Consider the following 19,396-nt stretch of genomic DNA (forward strand, 5'->3'; position numbering starts at 1 on the left):
GTTCAATATATACAGTTTCAAAGAGTTAAATATATGTTATGCCTTCTAGAAATGTTTCCATCCAAAAAGACTTAAAAATGATGTTTAAAAGATGACCAGGATGAAAAAAAAAAATACCCAGGATAACTTGTTTTCCTAACAAGCTGATGCTAAAATTGTTACTTTTATACTGATGATCCTTTACTTACATAATATTTCTATTCTGTTCTTTCCCTGAGGAAAAGCTACCTTTTGACTGTGTCATATGTAATCAAATTTCATTTAATTTATACAAATATAATTGTGATAATTTTAACCTTCTGTGTACCTGTTATTTTGAGGGGAATAAGTACAAAGCTACCTACTTTTTCTAAGTTTCTTATTATAACTCATGCCCTCCTATTATTACATCTTGTATTATCTGATATATCTGACAATATTTGCTTGAGAAACTTTTAAAATTGACATTCCTATGTGCCTACAATTGGGATACAAAGTATTTCAGAATGCTTTTATCTATTATTCTCTAGCTGTGACTAATTTCTCCATTTTTAATTTCTCATAAGTTCAACAGTCTTGCCCCAATTTTTTTTCTTTTTCAGAAGGAATCTGTGATGATAGGAGAGCTATGGCTTGGAATAAAATCACAGGTATGACGTGAAGTTTATTACACTCTGCTGGTGTGCAGAGGAGTACAGGCAAGATGGACCATCAATACCCATCCATCTATTCTATGAATATTGTTTAACCATCTCTACTCTGTGTGTTGGGTGTTATGGGAGGTACCAAGAGGAAGATGAAATCATTCCTGCCTCAGTGAAGGTACTGACACCTGCATGGTGGAGACAAGGCATGCAAGTTGACAGCCAGAATATGAGTGTTGGGGAAATTAATTTGAGGCATATCCCTATTTATAAGTAGTTTTGTAGGTGGAGTTGGCCAAACTGACATGGATGGGAAAATAGGGTTGATTTATTTAAGAAAACCTCATTAAGAATCTGGTGAAGGACAGGGAAGCCTGGTGTGCTGCAGTCCATGGGGTCACAAAGAGTCATGAATGAGCGACTGAACAACAGCATTAAAAATCTACTGTGTCTTAGGCACTGTGCTAAGTCCTAGAGACACAGATTATCCAAAGCTTATATCCTAAACAGAGAGAGAAGCCTGAAGATGCATCTATTGAATAACAGAAAGTGACATCAGAGAGAATATTTGGAATCTAAATGTTGCTAAAAAATTAATCTCAGGTGAAAGAAAAAAGTATAGTGCATCATAAGGTATCAAGGACAATCATTTCTTAAAAGAAGAAAATGCAAGGACTAAATATTTTATATTGTCTAATACTTAACTATTGACACATAAAGAAGTACATATTATACATTTGTACTTGAATACATCCCATATACAATATCTTTGATATTCCAAAATCCAACTTGGATCTTGATTTTAAAAATTTGATCACAAATATCATCCTAATTAAATATATGAAAAATAAACTTTTCTCTTCAATGACTTTAGCAAACTGAATGTCCTTGCTGCTGAAGCTGATGCTGCTAAGTTGAGGAACCAGAAAACCTTAAATATAATTAAAAATGACTAGGAAATTCTGTAGGTGAAGACACATGCTTTAGCATAAAACAACATTGGTTAATGTTAGTGTAATTACATAATAACAAATAAATGCATTCTCAATAGACTGTTCTTAATTAATAAAAATAAACCCATCTGGCAAAGAGATAGAGAAATCTTTTGTTAATCCTGTCTTTAAAAGTATTCTTAATCAGATCAGAGTTATCTTAAATTGAATTGTTTTTCAATGCACTTAAATGAACCTGACCAAGTTATAGTTCATTCTTTTAGTCATGTGTGATGTTATATAAACTAACATCTTTTAGGTAGAACTACATTCTAAAATTAAATTAACTGCAGTGCTAAATACAGTATATTGGAAAAAGCATCTGTCATTTTCTTACAATTTAAGCTTAAAAACTTCCTTGATCCTTTTCCTTCCAGGTGGGATTAGATATATACCCCTCAAGTTTCCCAAATATCTTGCAAAGATCTCTATTATTGCATTACCTGAAGTATATATAATGTATTTATGTGCCTATGTCACCTAGGATTCATACTTGTCTTTAGTCTTCAGTGGCTAAAACTAGGACAGACTGAAAAATGCTGAGTTACTAGTACTGAATTATACTTCTATTTAGGGCAAACAGTCAGACATGAATGAGAGACTAACACTTTCACTTAGGGATATACTGAAGAATATAATTTTTTGGCCATTGCATTATTTCCACTATTCGAGTTTACTTTGAAAAGCAATTCCACATAACTCCTGTGGAAGGAAAATCCAGGCACAGTTTAAAAAAATGGTATTTATTCTATTAAGAAAATTCATTCTATGGTTGAATTTTTAAAGTTATTTTAACTTTTGTTTAGAACTTTGTTTTGTTATTGTTTAGATTTGTTTTATGTTCCAAAGAAAAGGTCACCTTAAAAAAGTCACTTTTATTTAAAATAGAGAACCAACAGGGACCTACTGTATAGCAGATGGAACTTTGCTCAATACTCTGTAATAAACTAAATAGGAAAAGAATCTGAAAAATTTATAGATTCATGTATATCTGTAACTGAGTCTCTTTGCTGTACACCTGAAACAAACACATTGTTAATAAACTATACCCTAATAGAAAATAATTTTATATCTGTTTCCAGTTACATTTATTCTGCTTTTCTTATAATAGATGCATGTCAGTGCTTATGATTAAATAACACCTTATACCACAGATAAACAAATTTTTCAGTCTACTGCTTCAACAGTGTCACTGTAAATTCACTCTCTGAGTCAAATATAAACTTCTTATTATTGAATTCAAATAATTCGAGATTTTTGATCTGCTCCTGTGGGCAATTTTCTCCCAGAATTCCTTTGCCCTTATTGTTCTACTTTCATTTTTATTTAGTACTTTATTGTTTGAGTCATCACCAAATCCCCAATTTTGAACCTTCTTCATTCTAATCTGTTTTCTCCTGTTCATTTAAGAAGCTTTTTAAAAGAGTTTTCTTTCTTTTTTAAGAAGCTTTTCCTGACTATGTCAAGGAAAAGTTTCAGTGCCTGGCAGTGTGAGACTGATTAGCTATGCACTGTTTTGTCAGACGCAAAATTATATATAGGAGTGTATAGAAGTCTCCGTACATCTATAGGAATCTCTATAATCCCGATTTAGCTTTTTACTTCTTCTAAAGTTTCTAATTATGTCTTATGGTATTTTTTTCTGATAATATTTATATTGAAAATATTCACTTTACAAAATTTTAAGTATTATAAGTTTAACAATCTTGTTTGAAGAAAGTAGTATCCACGGGGGATATTTATTCAACAATATATAGTTACAAAATAAAATAATCCTTAAGACTGGTTTTTACTATAATATTACAATCAAATAGTAAATTACCAGGAGTTCATTATTAGGGAAATAATTAGGAAAATTTTAAAAATCTTGAGGATACATCAAAATTTTTAAGTTGTTTTTAAAATTATGTTTAAAAAATACTTAAATATTTCTAAAGATAATGTCAATGTTACTACAAAAGTAAACAGAAAAGATAAAATAGAACCATTATATTTAAAAGATATTATAATGCTGTAGTTAACACTCTTTCCAAGGGGAGATATTCAATAAGTAGTTGCTATTAAGTAAGTATCAACAATGGGATAATTTCTTGTGAATAGTGATCTATTATACAGTATAAATCAGAATTACACTATTTCCACTTTCAACAACTTGCTGTTTTAATCACTGAAAAAATAGTTCAGTTCCAGAGAACTATATTAGCCCTTCTTAACATGTCATGAACTCTTCAAAGTACTTAGCTCTAATGTCTCAGTTAACAGTCAGAAGATTTCTCATTTAAAGTAAAAATCACTTTTTTACACTGGTTATTTTATCCCCCAAAGGAAAATTATTAACTAATATGTCTGACTTAGCCCATTTGGTTGTATATCCTCATGAAGAGAGTGGAAAGAATTCAGACTTTTACTTAAGTATAAGTCCAACCCGTGCGGACTTAAGTCCCCACAAATTACTGAACAAATTGCATGTGGTGTAAGAACTAAATGTGAAAAAAACAAAAATATTAAGACTCTTAAATAATAGAATATCTTAATGAATTCCTAAGGAAGGATTTCCCCAACAAAGAAAGGTAAACATAACTCTGAAGAAAAAATAAGTAAATCAACAAACTCAAACTTTAAAAAGTCTATTCCAAAATTCACACAAACACAAACACATACACATACTTTAAACAAATTAAAAGACAACATCCTAACCAGGAAAAATGTTTGCATTATCAGTATACAAAAAATATAACACATTACTAAATATCAAAAAGGAAAGGTGAAGGAAGTAAGTGGGAAAATCAAAGGAGGAGAAACTAACTAATAAGTCAATCAACATGGAAGAAGCGGGGGAAGAGACTACTAATAAAGGAATTATAAGTTAAAGCAATGGGATTCCTTATCTCCTGACTGTGTGTTTTAGTCCCTTAGTTGTGTCCAACTCTTTGCGATCCCATGGACTGGAATCCACCAAGCTCCTCTGTCCACGGAATTCTCTAGGCAAGAATATTAGAGTAGGCTGTCATTTCCTGCTCCAAGGGATCTTCCCAACCCAGGGATTGAACCTGGGTCTTTCGCATTGCAGGCAGATACTTCATCATCTGGGCTTCCCTTGTGGCTCAGCTGGTAAAGAATCTGCATGCAATGGATTTGATCCCTTGGTTGGGAATACCCCCTGGAGAAGGAAAAGGCTCTCCACTCCAGTATTCTGGCCTGGAGAATTCCATGGACTACAGTCCATGGGGTGGCAAAGAGTCGGACATGACTGAGCCACTTTCACTTTCACTTTCACTTTTTAAAATCATCTGAGCCACCAGGGAAGCCCTGACTGACCAAATTCAAGTAGTGTGAATCTCAAGTTAGTGATTTTGCAGAGAAACAGAAACTCGTAAACTAATTGTAGAAATGCAAATTGGTAAAACAATTTGGAGAATAGTATTTTCAGTATCTAATGAAATGAAAAATATAGGTAAACTCTGACCAACAATTCTTTTCTTTTAGTGCATCTCTTAGAGCAGCTCTTGCATAGGAGCTCCAGAAGACAAGACAGCAAGACAAGACATGGCTCTTCTGACAGCATCCATTTTCACAGCATAACACTGGAAATAACTTGACTCTCTCTCCACAGGGACTGGTTAAATTAAAATGGTATGTTCCTAGTATCAACTATTCAAACTATTAAAAATTTATACATAATGATCTGAAAGAATATCAAACAAGAATAACTGCATGTGGGGAAGAATGAGGGAAATGTAATTATATTTTTGTAATTGATTTGGAAATTACTAAATTGACAGATTTTATGGTGAGTATATATAGAGTCTGTGTGTGTGTGTTAGTTGCTCAGTCCTGCCCAGCTCTTTGTGACTCCATTGACTGTAGTCCACCAGGCTACTCTGTCCATGGGATTCTCCAGGTAAGAATGCTGGAGTGGGTTGCTACGCCCTTCCCCAGGGGATCTTCCCAACCCAGGGATCAAACCCAGGTCTCCCAAACTATGGGCAGATTCTTTACCATCTGAGCTACCAGGGAAGCCCAGAGTAGATCATACAAAATGCAGGGCTGGATGACTCACAAGCTGGAATCAAGATTTGTGGGAGAAATATCAACAACTTCAAATATGCAGATGATACTACTTTAATGGCAGAAAGTGAAGAAAATCATCTTACCTACCTCCTGAGGAATCTGTATGCAAGTCAAGAAGTAACAGAATAGGACATGGAACAACAGACTGGTTCCAAATAGGGAAAGGAGTACATCAAGGCTGTATATTGTCACCCTGCTTATTTAACTTATATGCAGAATACATCATGAGAAAGGCTGGGCTGGAGGAAGCACAAGCTGGAATCAAGACTGCTGGGAGAAATATCAACAATCTCATATATGCAGATGACACCACACTTATGGCAGAAAGCAAAGAACTAAAGAGCCTCTTGATGAAAGTGAAAAGAGGAGAGTGAAAAAATTGGCTTAAAGCTAAACATTCAGAAAACTAAGATCACTGCATCCAGTCCCATCACCTCATGGCAAATAGATAGAGAAACAGTGGATACAGTGGCTGACTTTATATTTTTAGGCTCCAAAATCACTGCAGATGGTGACTGCAGCCATGAAATTAAAAGATGCTTACTCCTTGGAAGGAAAGTTATGACCAACCTAGACAGCACATTAAAAAGCAGAGACAGTACTTTGTTGACAAAGGTCTGTCTAGTCAAAGCTATTGTTTCCCAGTAGTCATGTATGGATGTGAGAGTTGGACTGTAATGAAAGTTGAGAGCCAAAGAATTGATGCTTTTGAACTGTGGTGTTGGAGAAGACTCTTGAGAGTCCCTTGAACTGCAAGGAGATCAAACCAGTCCATTTTAAAGGAAATCAGCCCTGAATATTTATTGGAAGGACTGATGCTGAAGCTGAAACTCCAATACTTTGGCCACCTCATGAGACGAGTTGACTCATTGAAAAAGACCCTGATACTGGTAAAGATTGAAGGCTGGAGAAAAAGGTGACGACAAAGGATGAGATGGTTGGATGGCATCACTGACTCAATGGACATGAGTTTGAGTAAATTCCAGGAGTTTGTGACGGACGGGGAAGCCTGGTGTGCTGCAGTCCATGGGGTCACAAAGAATCAGACATAATTCAGCAACTGAACTGAACTGAACTGACGAAGAACCAAAGAGCCTCTTGAAGGTGAAAGAGGAGAGTGAAAATGGTGACTTTAAACTCAACATTCAAAAAACGAAGATCATGGCATCCAGCCCTATCACTTCAAGGCAAATAGAAGGAAAAAAGTGGAAAGTGTCAGATTTCATTTTCTTGGTCTTCAAAATCAATGCGTATGGTGGCTGCAGTCACGAAATTAGAAGAATCCTTGGAAGAATAGCTATGATGAACCAAACAGTGTATTCAGAAGTAGAGACATCACTTTGTCAACAAACATCCAAATAGTCAAAGCTATGGTTTTTCCAGCAGTCATGTACAGATGTGAGCTTGCTTGCTTGCTTAGTTGCTCAGTCGTGTCTGACTCATTGAGACCCTATGGACTGCAGCCCTAGGTTCCTCTGTCCATGGAATTCCCCAGGCAAGAATACTGGAGTGGGTTGCCATGCCCTCCTCCAGGAAATCTCCCCAACCCAGGGATGGAACCTAGGTCTCCCACATTGCAGGAGGATTATTTTACTGTCTGAATCACCAGGGAAGCCCAAGAATACTGGAGTGGGTAGCCTGTCCCTTCTCCAGGGGATCTTCCTGCCCCAGGAATTAAACTGGGGTCTTCTACATTTGCAGGCAAATTCTTTAACAGCCTAGCTAGCCAGGAAACTCATGGATGAGAGAGTTGGACCATAAGGAAGGGTGAGTGCCAAATAATTGATGCTTTCAAAATGTGGTGTTGGAGAAGACTCTTGAGAGACCCTTGACAGCAAGGAGATCAAACCAGTCAATCCTAAAGGAAATCAACCCTGAATATTCATTGGAAGGACTGGTGCTGAAGCTGAAGCTTCAATACTTTGCCACCTGATGCAAAGAGCTGACCCTGGAAAAGACCCTGATGCTGGGAAATATTGAGGGCAAGCAGAAAAAGGGCTAGCAGAATATGAGATGGTTGGATGGCATCACTGACTCAATGGACCTGAGTTTGAGCAAAGTCAGGGAGATAGTGAAGGACCGGAAATCCTGGCAAGCTGCAGTTCATGGGGTTACCAAAGAGTCAGATACAACTTAGTGATTGAACAACAACAAGGGACTTTAGTATTATCTGTTATGTTTTATAACCTTTATGCTAAAAGAAACTGAAAGCAAAGTCAACAAACATGTTAACAGTTGCTACTTTGTGTCATGGGAAATTCTAAATAAATTTGCAGTTCTATGTTTTAGTGATTTTCCTCAAATTAAAAAAATAATAACAATAACAATATTACCCTTGCCTAACTTTTTAAAACTGAAATACCAGAATGCTTCCAGTAGAATGCAAACTTGAGGCAACATGCTATCAAAATTCAAAAGCTATGGCACAAGTTAATTCCCATTTAGTAGAAACTGGCTTTTGATTTAGGCTTCCCATTTCTGTGATAATACCTGGAGACTTTTTAAGTTCCTTGATAAACAAATGTTTGACTTCCTCCCTGGTATATAATAAAAGAGCAATCAGAAGGCAAGGCAAAGTACAGTGAGGTCCTCTCAGGCTCGCTTATGAAGTATAAAAGGCTTGATAGTGTTAAACACCAATTGTGTTGTTGAGCCAGCATGCAGGGAAGCATTCAGGCAGCTGGGAACCACTGCATTACTGAAAATATGTAAAAGAAGAGGGAATAGGCCCTAAAAGACTACCCAATTTGTAATAGTTGTTTTATAAACTATAACCTATTTTTTCTCATTCTTTTCTTAATCTGTCAAATGCTTTCAAGTTTTGTTTGCTTTTAAAATTTCAGTGGGCTCTTTAGAAATATGAAATGATCAGGAAAAGCCTTGGTGATCAGAGTTCCAACATGGAACCCTGTAGGCAAACTTTAAACAGGGAACAAGGAGAAAAAGCCTAAGGACTGCATGAATCACCAGGTGTCAGGGGACAGTGAGAAATAAATTAGATGTCAACATGTGTATTTGACATGCTGGGATTCCCTGGTAGCTCAGCTGGTAAAGAATCTGCCTGCAATGCAGGAGACCCTGCTTCGATTCCTGAGTTAGGAAGATCCTCTATAGAAGGGATAGGCTACCTAATCCAGTATTCTTGGGTTTCCCTGGTGGCTCAGCTGGTAAAGAATCAGCCTGTGGTACGAGAGATCTGGGTTCGACCCCTGGGTTGGGAAGATTCCTTGGAGAAGGGAAAGGCTACCCACTCCAGTATTCTTGCCTGGAGAATTCCATGGACTGTATAGTCCATGGGGTCACAAAGAGTCGAACTCTTTGTTGGACTACTGAGCGACTTTCACTTACATGTATATTTGAAAGTTTATACTACAATCTATCAGTATCTCTGCAATACTTTGAGTAGGACTGCTTTGAGAAAACACTAGTGATTAAAGAAGAATCTGACTATAATGTGTAGGTACATTCCTAAAGAAGAGGCTGCTAAGTCGCTCAGTCGTATCCGACTCTGTGTGACTCCATAGATGGCAGCCCACCAGGCTCCACTGTCCTTGGGAGTCTCCAAGCAATAACACTGGAGTGGGTTGCCATTTCCTTCTCCAATGCATGAAAGTGAAATTGCTCAGTCGTGTCCGACTCTTAGTAACCCCATGGACTGCAGCCAACCAGGCTCCTCCGTCCATGGGATTTTCCAGGCAAGAGTACTGGAGTGGGGTGTCATTGCCTTTTCCTAAAGAAGAGGCGGGGAGTACATAATAAAGACATAATAAGGTGGCAAGTATCTGAACTAAGTGTGTGAGTATAAAACTGGAAGAAAGGGACAGATCTAAGGCCTATTTTTAGCCTGCACAAAAAGAGACTTGACATCCTGCTTTATTAGCTTATGTATGGATATATACAAGTACATCTTCCTAGTTTCCCACTGCTAAGGCAAACATCATCCAAGATTGGAAAGTAATGCAACTGCCCTTGTCTCCTTTAAGGAATCCCATAATAATATGTGCTGCTAGTTTATTGTAGCCTATATGTTTCCCTTCAAACTTATTAATAACTCTAGCTGGATTTATGAATAACATACAACAGTTGTCTCATGAGCCCGCAAATGAGTTATCAGCCATAAGAAATTCATAGCCCAGAGCTACAAGTAAATGTATGCTCAACTTATTACCATTGTTGCATCACCAAGTTTCTGTGTACTCATCTCTACTGCCAGGTTCAATAGCTAAGCTTGATTTTAATAATGAAAAATTTGATCAAATATTTCATAAAATATTATACAAAAAGCTATGATGCTTTAATTTCCTGAGGAAAATGTGTCACTGTTTATTTCATTCCTTGGAGCTTGAATAGACACTCTCATTGGGGCCCTTGGAAGACGATATAAAAAAAAGAGAATTTGGAAAACACATTGCATATTCTCTAAGGAGCAAGGTGTTTGAGTGTAACATTTATTGTGGCATACTATGGACCATTTATGTCATTCTTTCATTCTTGAATACTAAACACTTTCTCTCATCCTATTATATGTGTCTCCTAGTTATTTTCAGTATATTTGAAGCACATGAATACTACCATGCACGTACCTCAATACCAGAGGATTTACGGAAGCAATGAACTGATACAGTAAAATAGTGTCCTGATATAGATTTTAATCAGTTTGGTGACTCACAAAATTTTCAGTTTTTATAGCTGCCCAGCACATTTCAAATAGAATGGCCCAACAATCATCATAAAAACTCAAATCATGGCTAGTTTGATGAATATTCCTCTTAGCATTAAATACTAAAATGAGTAGGTCATCTATGTTAATGAAAAACTGCATAGATTTTACTTCATTTTCTCTGTACTAATACCTACTATTAATATATTCCATGAAATATTCAAATAATATGATTCTGGAAAATTTTTATTTTAAAAGTATATATTTGAGAAATGTCTGTTTAAAGGATTAAAGCAAGGAAGATAAGCCTTTTAAGATTCAGTCATACATTTAACTAAAATTTGACACAATACCAAATTATACAATAAATATAAGAAGATCCAAAAACATTTTGACTTTTCCAATAATGATTTATTTGATTTAAAAATAATATTAAATAGATATTTTCAAAAGAATTAGCTTGTCCCTTGATTTCCTATTAATTCTTCTCTATGTTTAATTAATTCTAATATAAAACTACCATTCACAAGACATGGATCATTTAGGTAGGAAAGCACTGAGATATTGGAACATTGAAGGTTCCAATGAATAAATTTTACATTAAAACTTAACACTAATTTTACTATGATTTAACATAAAATTCATATCAATAGCAACTATAATCCCTACATCTTTCTCATTATATAGTATTTAAATGTTATATTTTTAGTCTTCAAAAATAATACTCATAAGCTTTAATAAAAACAGAATAAGTAAGAAGAGACAAACTGAATTTATTAGTTCAAACATATCTCTGTTTCTTGATTATCTATTGTCATACACTACATTAGGAAACACATGTTTGTATATATAATTAATAATTATTAATATGTATAACTATTTATTTTTGAGAAGATTAAGGCTTAAAGAATTTGAAGCAATGGGACCAAAGCATAAAACTATATAGTGAAACAATTAGGACCTGAACCAACATCTGTCTCACCAAGTACTTACTAGGATACTTTCTGTGCAGCCCTGTTTTGGAAATGATGGGGGAGGAAGGTGTTTCAAGGGAAAAGGCTTATCATTTTCCAAAGACTAACAAGGCTTCAGGGAGCCACTCTCTCCTAATAACTTTCTGAGGTTCTGTCTTCATATAGCACCATCAACAATGGTCCCTGGTAAGATTAAAATAAACTTAGAGGTCATAACAAACCTTATATATTGAGGATCCTCTCAAGAATGAATGAGAGAGAAGTGGGTAAAAGCAGTTATTACAAAAATAGACTTCCAACAGTCAGGGCAAATTAAAATTAAACATAAGAGACTCAATCCTCTCTACTGGAAATGATCAGAGACGCTTCCCTTTTTCTTAGAACATTTACTTAAGAAAACTTGTAATTTTAAGTCTTGTCTCTCTTTTTGACATTTATGAAAAAGTGAAAGTTAGTCAATCAGTCTATTACCCTTTGCTGTTTTCCAGTACTGAGTTGTGTCCAATTCTTTGCAACTCCATGTGTGTGTTAGTCGTTCAGTTGCTTCCAGCTCTTTGCAACCCCATGGACTGTAGCCTTCCAGGTTCCTATGTCCATGGAGTTCTCCAGGCAAGAATACTGGGGTGGGTTTCCAGTTCCTTCTCCAGAGAATCTTCCCCACCCAGAGATCCAAACCGTGCTGTTGCTGTGCTTAGTCACTCAGTCATGTCCGACTCTTTGCAACCCTATGAACTGTACCTGTCAGGTTTCTCTGTCCATTGGATTCTCCAGGCAAGAATACTGGTGGGTTGCTATGCCCTCCTCCAGGGATCTTCCCAACCCAGGGACTGAAAGCATCTGGCATTGCAAGCAGATTCTCTACCATTTGAGCCACCGAGGAAACCCTTGCAACTCCATGGACTGAATTAATCTTTACAAGTCAGGTAAGCCTCTTGCCAGGTTTCCCACTAGAGGGTGCCTTTTTTAAGGACCTGAGTAGTAACTATTTCAAATGGAATCACCAGGGGTGGGAGAGAGGCTCAAAAATGAAGGGATATAATTATATATATGCATATTTTATTCACTTTTTTGTACAGCAGAAACTAACACAACATTGTAAGACAATTATACTCCAATAATATAATTTTTTTAAAAAAGGAATAGAATCACCCAGGAAGAGTGCATCCTAACTCCTAATTTCTGTGGAAATTTCTGTGGGTGAGTGCCTAAAATCTACCTGCTGTCATAAAAGTATGAGAAGCTAGTTCTTCTACAGTATGCTGCTGCTGCTGCTGCTGCTAAGTCACTTCAGTCGTGTCTGACTCTGTGTGACCTCAGAGACGGCAGCCCACCAGGCTCCCCTGTCCCTAGGATTCTCCAAGAGTGGGTTGCCATGTCCTTCTCCAATGCATGAAAGTGAAAAGTGAAAGTGAAGTCACTCAGCCATGTCTGACTCTTCACAACCCCATGGACTGTGGCCTACCAGGCTCCTCTGTCCATGGGATTTTCCAGGCAAGAGTACTGGAGTGGGGTGCCATCGCCTTCTCCGCTTCTACAGTATAATTGGCAGTATAAAGCCAATTATCTAACACAGATGGTTATCCCAGTTTAGTTCAGTCACTCAGGCATGTCTGACTCTTTGCGATCCCATGAACTGTAGCACACCAGGCTTCCCTGTCCATCACCAACTCCCAGAGCTTGCTCAAACTCATGTCCATCAAGTTGGTGATGCCATCCAACCATCTCATCCTCTGTCACCCCTTCTCCTCCAGTTACCAAACAAATTTAATATGAACTATGTGTGATGAGTAGTACTTTCAAGGCTTCTTGAGGACTAGTTGTTTCTATTCAGAACACATATGTACTATAATGGGTTGCGTCTGCTTGGCTATATTAAAGGCTGATATTTTTTTCTGTCTTTGTCATCTCTTAGCAAATTGCCTACAGTGCACATCACATTCCAGTTTAATGCTTTTCCATAATATTATTTTCTTTTTCTTCTATCTTTGTGGAGACATTTTCTGGGTTGGAGAAAGATCTTATTTGTAATTACATTTCTCCATCACAACACCTGAATAAATACAGTTTCTTTATTGGTTATGCCCCCTCTACTTGACCATAAATTCAAGAAAGTCTACAAAAGTGGATTGGCGCATAGCCTGTATAAGATAAATATCATTTGCTTCTGTCCCCCAAGTTCACATACAAATGATAAGTATTCAGATGCAGCTGACTGTAGCCCACAATTCTAGATGTTGACATATGGTCCAGGTGGGGCCATTCCACTAGCCACCTTCGTGGTCCCAGCATTATGGCTTAGTTCACAGATGGGGACATGGTCCTAGTTGCCCCAGTTGACACCCCTCTCCCCTCATCCCAACACCCTAAAAATAGGTTTTGCTGAAATTTTGGCTAAAGGAGACCACTCTCTTTTTAGAAGGAGGACTCTAAGAAATAGGTAAACCTAGATTTCTCAGCCTCAATACTACTGGTATTTGGGACAAGTAACATTTTATTCTGAGGGCCTAAGTACATTATTCAGAGGCTAGTATTTCTAGCCTCTACCCCTTAGTGACAGCAGCAACACCCCTCCCACCTCCTTAAATTGTGACAATAAATATGTCCCCCAACATTGCCAAATGTTTGCTGGAAAAAAAAAAAAATGCCCCGAATTGAGAACCACTGGCCTAGCACCAACTTGAGCCACCTTTGTCTCCATGTAGAAAGAAAGTGTTTAAGAATAAAATCAATAAAGAGAGTAAAGCCAAGAGATAACAAGGCAGTGAAAGAGAGAACAATGTATGCAATGGCCTGCTTTAAGCCCCTGGGTTGAATGTACTTGAAGTGAAAATCACTGTTGGATGTTTTTTGTAATGTGGGGCTTTAAAAAAATATGTGTTTGCATAAGCTCTATTTAGCCAAGGTTCATATACTTGCAACTCATATAGCCCCAATTGATATTAAAACTACTGTACAACTTTGTTATTGTTTAATCTCTAAGCCGTGTCTGAGTCTTTTGAGACCCCATGGACTGCAGCCCACAGGGCTTCTCAGTCCATGGGATTTCCCACACAAGAGCACTATACAAATTACATGCAAGTAAATAGTATAGCTATTAAGTTGGTAATTAAAGTGTAATGGTATTATACAATAAGAATTATGTGGAAATTCTTTGCAGGTAGACTTCCTGGGGCCTGGTGAGGAAGCCTCAGTGATGAAGTGTTTCTGAAGCTGAGCAAAAGTAGTTTGGATCAGATGAGGTAGATGGGGGTTGAGGAGAGTTCTGAAGACAGAAAAATAGACTGGAGGCAAAGGAGAACAAGAATGAAAAAAGCCCACATGTGGTGGAGAGAGCAGAGTAGATGAAAATATACAAAGGTGTGTCAGTTAGAGTTTCAACAGAAAATAGGTGCACACTCATATGAGGATACATGAGCAGGATTTATTCACAAAAGGACTAACTGATTCTCAAACTTCAGAGAACATCAGAATATCATCAGGGAGGCTTGTTAAAAAGGAGATTGCCAGATTTCACCACAGTTTCAGATCAGGTAGGTCTAGAGTGGGACCTGAAAATGTGCATTTCCAACATGTTTGAAAGTGATACTGATTCTGTGGGTCTATGGAATATACTTTGAGAACTACTGGTAAAGAGAATTTTAAGGAATGGTGTAGGAACTCAAAGCCATTAGCAGCTAAGCTGTAACCACCCCTAAGATCAGAATAAACACAGCTATGTAGGGTATAAATTGGAACTAAGAGCAGAGCAGAGATTTGTGTAGAGCAGACATGATTGCAAGAAACTGGCATACAGTGTGAGGACACGAGCCAATCTAAGACACTACCTCAGAGAATGGAACAAGGACCAAAATAATTAACCTTACTCTCCTCTCTGACTTGGACCTTTGCTTGGGAAGCTCTGTTGATTTATTCTATGTATAACAACCTCCCAGTATGAAAGCAGGGTGGAGAAGCTCTGAGAGTCTGTCTGAAGGGTCAAAAAGATTTCCACAGGAGATAAGCAATAATCAATGCAGTTCAGTTCAGTTGCTCAGTCTTGTCTAACTCTTTGCAACCCCATGAACTGCAGCATGCCAGTCCTCCCTGTCTATCACCAACTCCCAGAGTCCACCTAAACCCATGTCCATTGAGTCGGTGATGCCATCCAACCATCTCATCCTCTGTGGTCCCCTTCTCTTCCTGCCCTCAATCTTTCCCAGCATCAGGGTATTTTCCAATGAGTCAGCTCTTTGCATCAGGTGGCCAAAGTATTGGAGTTTCAGCTTCAACATCAGTCCTTCCAATGAACACCCAGGACTGATCTCCTTTAGGATGGACTGGTTGGATATCCTTGCAGTCCAAGGGACTAGGGCTTGTAAATATATTATATAGTCGGTCCTATATCCTTCTGACAGTGAAAACTACTGAGAGATTGTATGCAAAAGAGGGGCATGATCAGATTTCTCTTTCTTAAACAAGACTCTAGTTGAAGATATGAATAGACACCAGATTAGAGAGCTTCCCTGGTGGCTTAGATGATAAAGCATTTTCCTGCAATGCAGGAGACCTGAGCTTGATCCCTGGGTCAGGAAGATCCCCTGGAGAAGAAGATGGCTAGCCACTCTAGTATTCTTGCCTGGAGAATTCCATGGACAGAGGAGCCTGGCAGGCTATACAGTCCTTGGGGTAGCAAAGAGTCGGACATAACTGAGCGACTAAAGACACTTTCACCAGATTAGAAGGAAACAATTCTCATATGGGGCTCTTAATCCATGTAACAATGGAGCTGGAGAGAAGTGGGTAGCTTTCAGAATCATTTAAGAAGCACACTTAATATACATTGCAAACATGATACTAAATTTTTGGCTTGGGAAAACTATTGAATTGTTAATGCCACTTATTGATATATGAAACTCTTCGGGAGGAACAGATTCAGAAAAAATGAATAATACCTTCAGCCTGGAACATGCTTCCTTTGAGGTGCTTATGAGACATTCACATGGAAAATATACCAGAGGTAGTTAGATATATGGGTGGAAAGCTCAGGGCTGAAGATATAGAATGGAGAAATTTCAGAATGAGAATGGTAATCAAGCTCTGAAAGAGGATAATTTTATCTAAGTAAAGTAAAGAGTGGGAGAAGTTCAGGGTGTTGATTAGTAGTTCAGTTACTACTTTACATTGAAATTAGCATATTCATGACCATGCAAACTAAGTTGAGGCGGTACAAGGGAAAATACACTGACTACAGTTATCATTCTAGTTAAATGTGACATATGCTAAACATTAAAAACTAAGGCTACGCCAACAGTATGTATCATGAGGAAAGTATCAAGAAAGGGTATATTGAAATAGGATAGTACTTTAGCACAGAAAAAAATAGAAAGTGAAGTGACAGGTATGACACTGAGGATAAATGATTAAACAACTTAAAAGCTGCATCAGTGGTCTCAACTCAATACCAAAAATACTTTTTGAGGAATAAATGTCAAATAATAAAACCTTCCTTACTATCCCTTCATTTGATGTATTATTATCTTTTATGCCACAGCTCTATTCCTATAACCCAACCTTCATTTTCTACTTTATAGTTCTCTTAAAGAAACATATAGGCACAAAATCAAGAAAAAATAAATCTAAGAAACATAAAACTTCTTATCAATTTTGAATCTCAAAAAACTTAAATAAAAGAACATTAAGCACACATGACAAATATAAAGCATAAAGGGATTGGTTTGGCATAAAGGCATTGATGATATAACATTTTTGTGTTTTGACTAAAATAAAAGTCTTCCATAAGTTAGTTATTCATAGAAATCTATAGTGAATATTCCTTGTATTGGTCTGTATAGCATTCAGCCCACTTTCTTCAAGTATAAGCAACCTAATTTTCTTCTGAAAACCCAGTTTCCCAACTCTAAATCTATATGGTTTTAATCTTCACTGGTGATCCAGTGGTTGAGAATCTACCTTCCAATGCAGTGAGAGTGGGTTTGATCCCTTGTCAGGGAACTAAGGTCCCACAAATCCCAGGGGGAACTATGAAGATCCTTCATGCTGAAACTAAGCCCAGATGCAGCCAAAAAATTAATTAATTAATAATTAATTAAGATATTGACCCTACCTCCTAGTTTCTTGTGAGTATATGCCTAGAATAATCAACGAGAATACCATTTGCCTCTGAATTGGATAACTGGCACAGAATTTAGTTTATGAAATGGCAACCCACTCCAGTATCTCTTGCCTGGGAAATCTGATGGACAGAGAAGGTTGGCGGGCTACAGTCCATGGGGTCACAGAGAGTTGGACACAACTGAAGTGACTTAGCACTCACAAAGGCCAGGAAGGGGCTTCCCCAATAGTTCAGCAGGTAAAGAATCTGCCTGCAATGCAGGAGACACAGGAGATGTGGGTTTGATCCCTGGGTTGGGAAGATCCCCTTGAGAAGGAAATGGCAACCCACTCCAGTAGTCTTGCCTGGAGAATCCCCCGGACTGAGGACCCTTCCAAACAGGTGCAAACAATTGGACATGACTGAGTGACTACCCACACACACATAGGTCAGACAAATGAAACTGAATTTGGAGTTTTTGATAAAATTATACCTTTCAGGTGCTATATTTCTACCTAGAGGGTTAATCTAGAACTGCTGGTAGCAATTGTTGCTGTCACCTATTGAGAGGCACATGTCTAAGTGTTAGACAAATATAAGGAAGTGAGAACTAAATTGAGGCAAAAGATAAGAGAAATAAAATATTAATATTCCAAATCTAGCCACACTACCTCTAGACTCCACAGAGATGCAAACCAGTAAATTACTTAAACCAGCTTGAGTTAGGTTTATGAAAGTTATTGTTATATTAATATAAACTAACGGAAGGAAAGTTATGACCAACCTAGATAGCATATTCAAAAGCAGAGACATTACTTTGCCAACAAAGGTCCGTCTAGTCAAGGCAATGGTTTTTCCAGTGGTCATGTATGGTTGTGAGAGTTGGACCATGAAGAAAGCTGAGTGCCAAAGAACTGATGCTTTTGAACTGTGGTGTTAGAAAAGACTCTTGAGAGTCCCTTGGACTGCAAAGAGATTCAACCAGTCCATCTTTAAGGAGATCAGTCCTGGGTGTTCATTGGAAGGACTGATGTTAAAGCTGAAACTCCAGTACTTTGGCCACCTCATGCAAAGAACTGACTCATTAGAAAAGACCCTGATGATGGGAGGGATCGGGGGCAGGACGAGAAGGGGATGACAGAGGATGAGATGGTTAGATGGCATCACTGACTCCATGGACATGAGTTTGGGTAAACTTGGGAGTTGGTGATGGACAGGGAGGCCTGGCATGCTGGGATTCATGGGGTCTCAACGAGTCGGACACAACTGAGTGACTGAACTGAACTGAACATACATTTTATGGTTTTATATTTAATCCCAAATCATGTATATGTTCATCATCTCTAATGTATTTTACAAAGATAAAACATAAATGTCCCATATAAGGAGAATTTGTGAGAAATAATTGTTCAAGTCTAGGAGTTCAGGAACTTACAGAGTAAATTCCAAGTCACTAAAATAAATATACTGAAATTTTGAAGAAAATTGGGTTTCCCTTGTGGCTCAGCTCGTAAAGAATCTGCCTGCAATGTAGGAGACCTGGGAAGATCCCCTGCAGAAAGGAAAGACTACCCACACCATTATTCTGGCCTGGAGAATTCCATGGATTTTATAGACCATGGGATCGCAAAGAGTTGGACACAACTGAGCAACTTTCATTCACTTCACTTTGAAGAAAAAGGAATTTTTAAAATGGTAATCTGTTCCTAACCATTGTCTAATACCCCTTTCTTGACAGAGAGATAGGTAGATAGCTAGACAGATCTCCTTTATTCTCTTTCTTGATGATGAACTTTGTAATTAATGGCAAAGTATCTTCAAAATGTTTTGAAAATTGCCTATATTTGCTACTTCTATTAAGTAAGAATTTTTATTTAGGATACAACTCACAATGTTTTTTTAAAGAAAATTATTTAAATAACTTTCCAGAATTCTTTACAATAATTATGTGCCTTAATATTAAGGAAAATGTCAAAATATGCTTA

General features: G+C 37.4%; 1 protein-coding gene across 2 annotated transcripts in view; it reads right to left on the reverse strand.

Moving 5' to 3' along the window:
- Window positions 1–19,396, reverse strand: part of GRIK2 (glutamate ionotropic receptor kainate type subunit 2) — a 723,766-nt gene that overhangs the window by 192,394 nt on the left and 511,976 nt on the right. The window lies entirely within an intron of this gene.

The sequence above is a fragment of the Capricornis sumatraensis genome, chromosome 13 (genome assembly GCF_032405125.1).
Source record: "Capricornis sumatraensis isolate serow.1 chromosome 13, serow.2, whole genome shotgun sequence".
Lineage (NCBI taxonomy): Eukaryota > Metazoa > Chordata > Mammalia > Artiodactyla > Bovidae > Capricornis > Capricornis sumatraensis.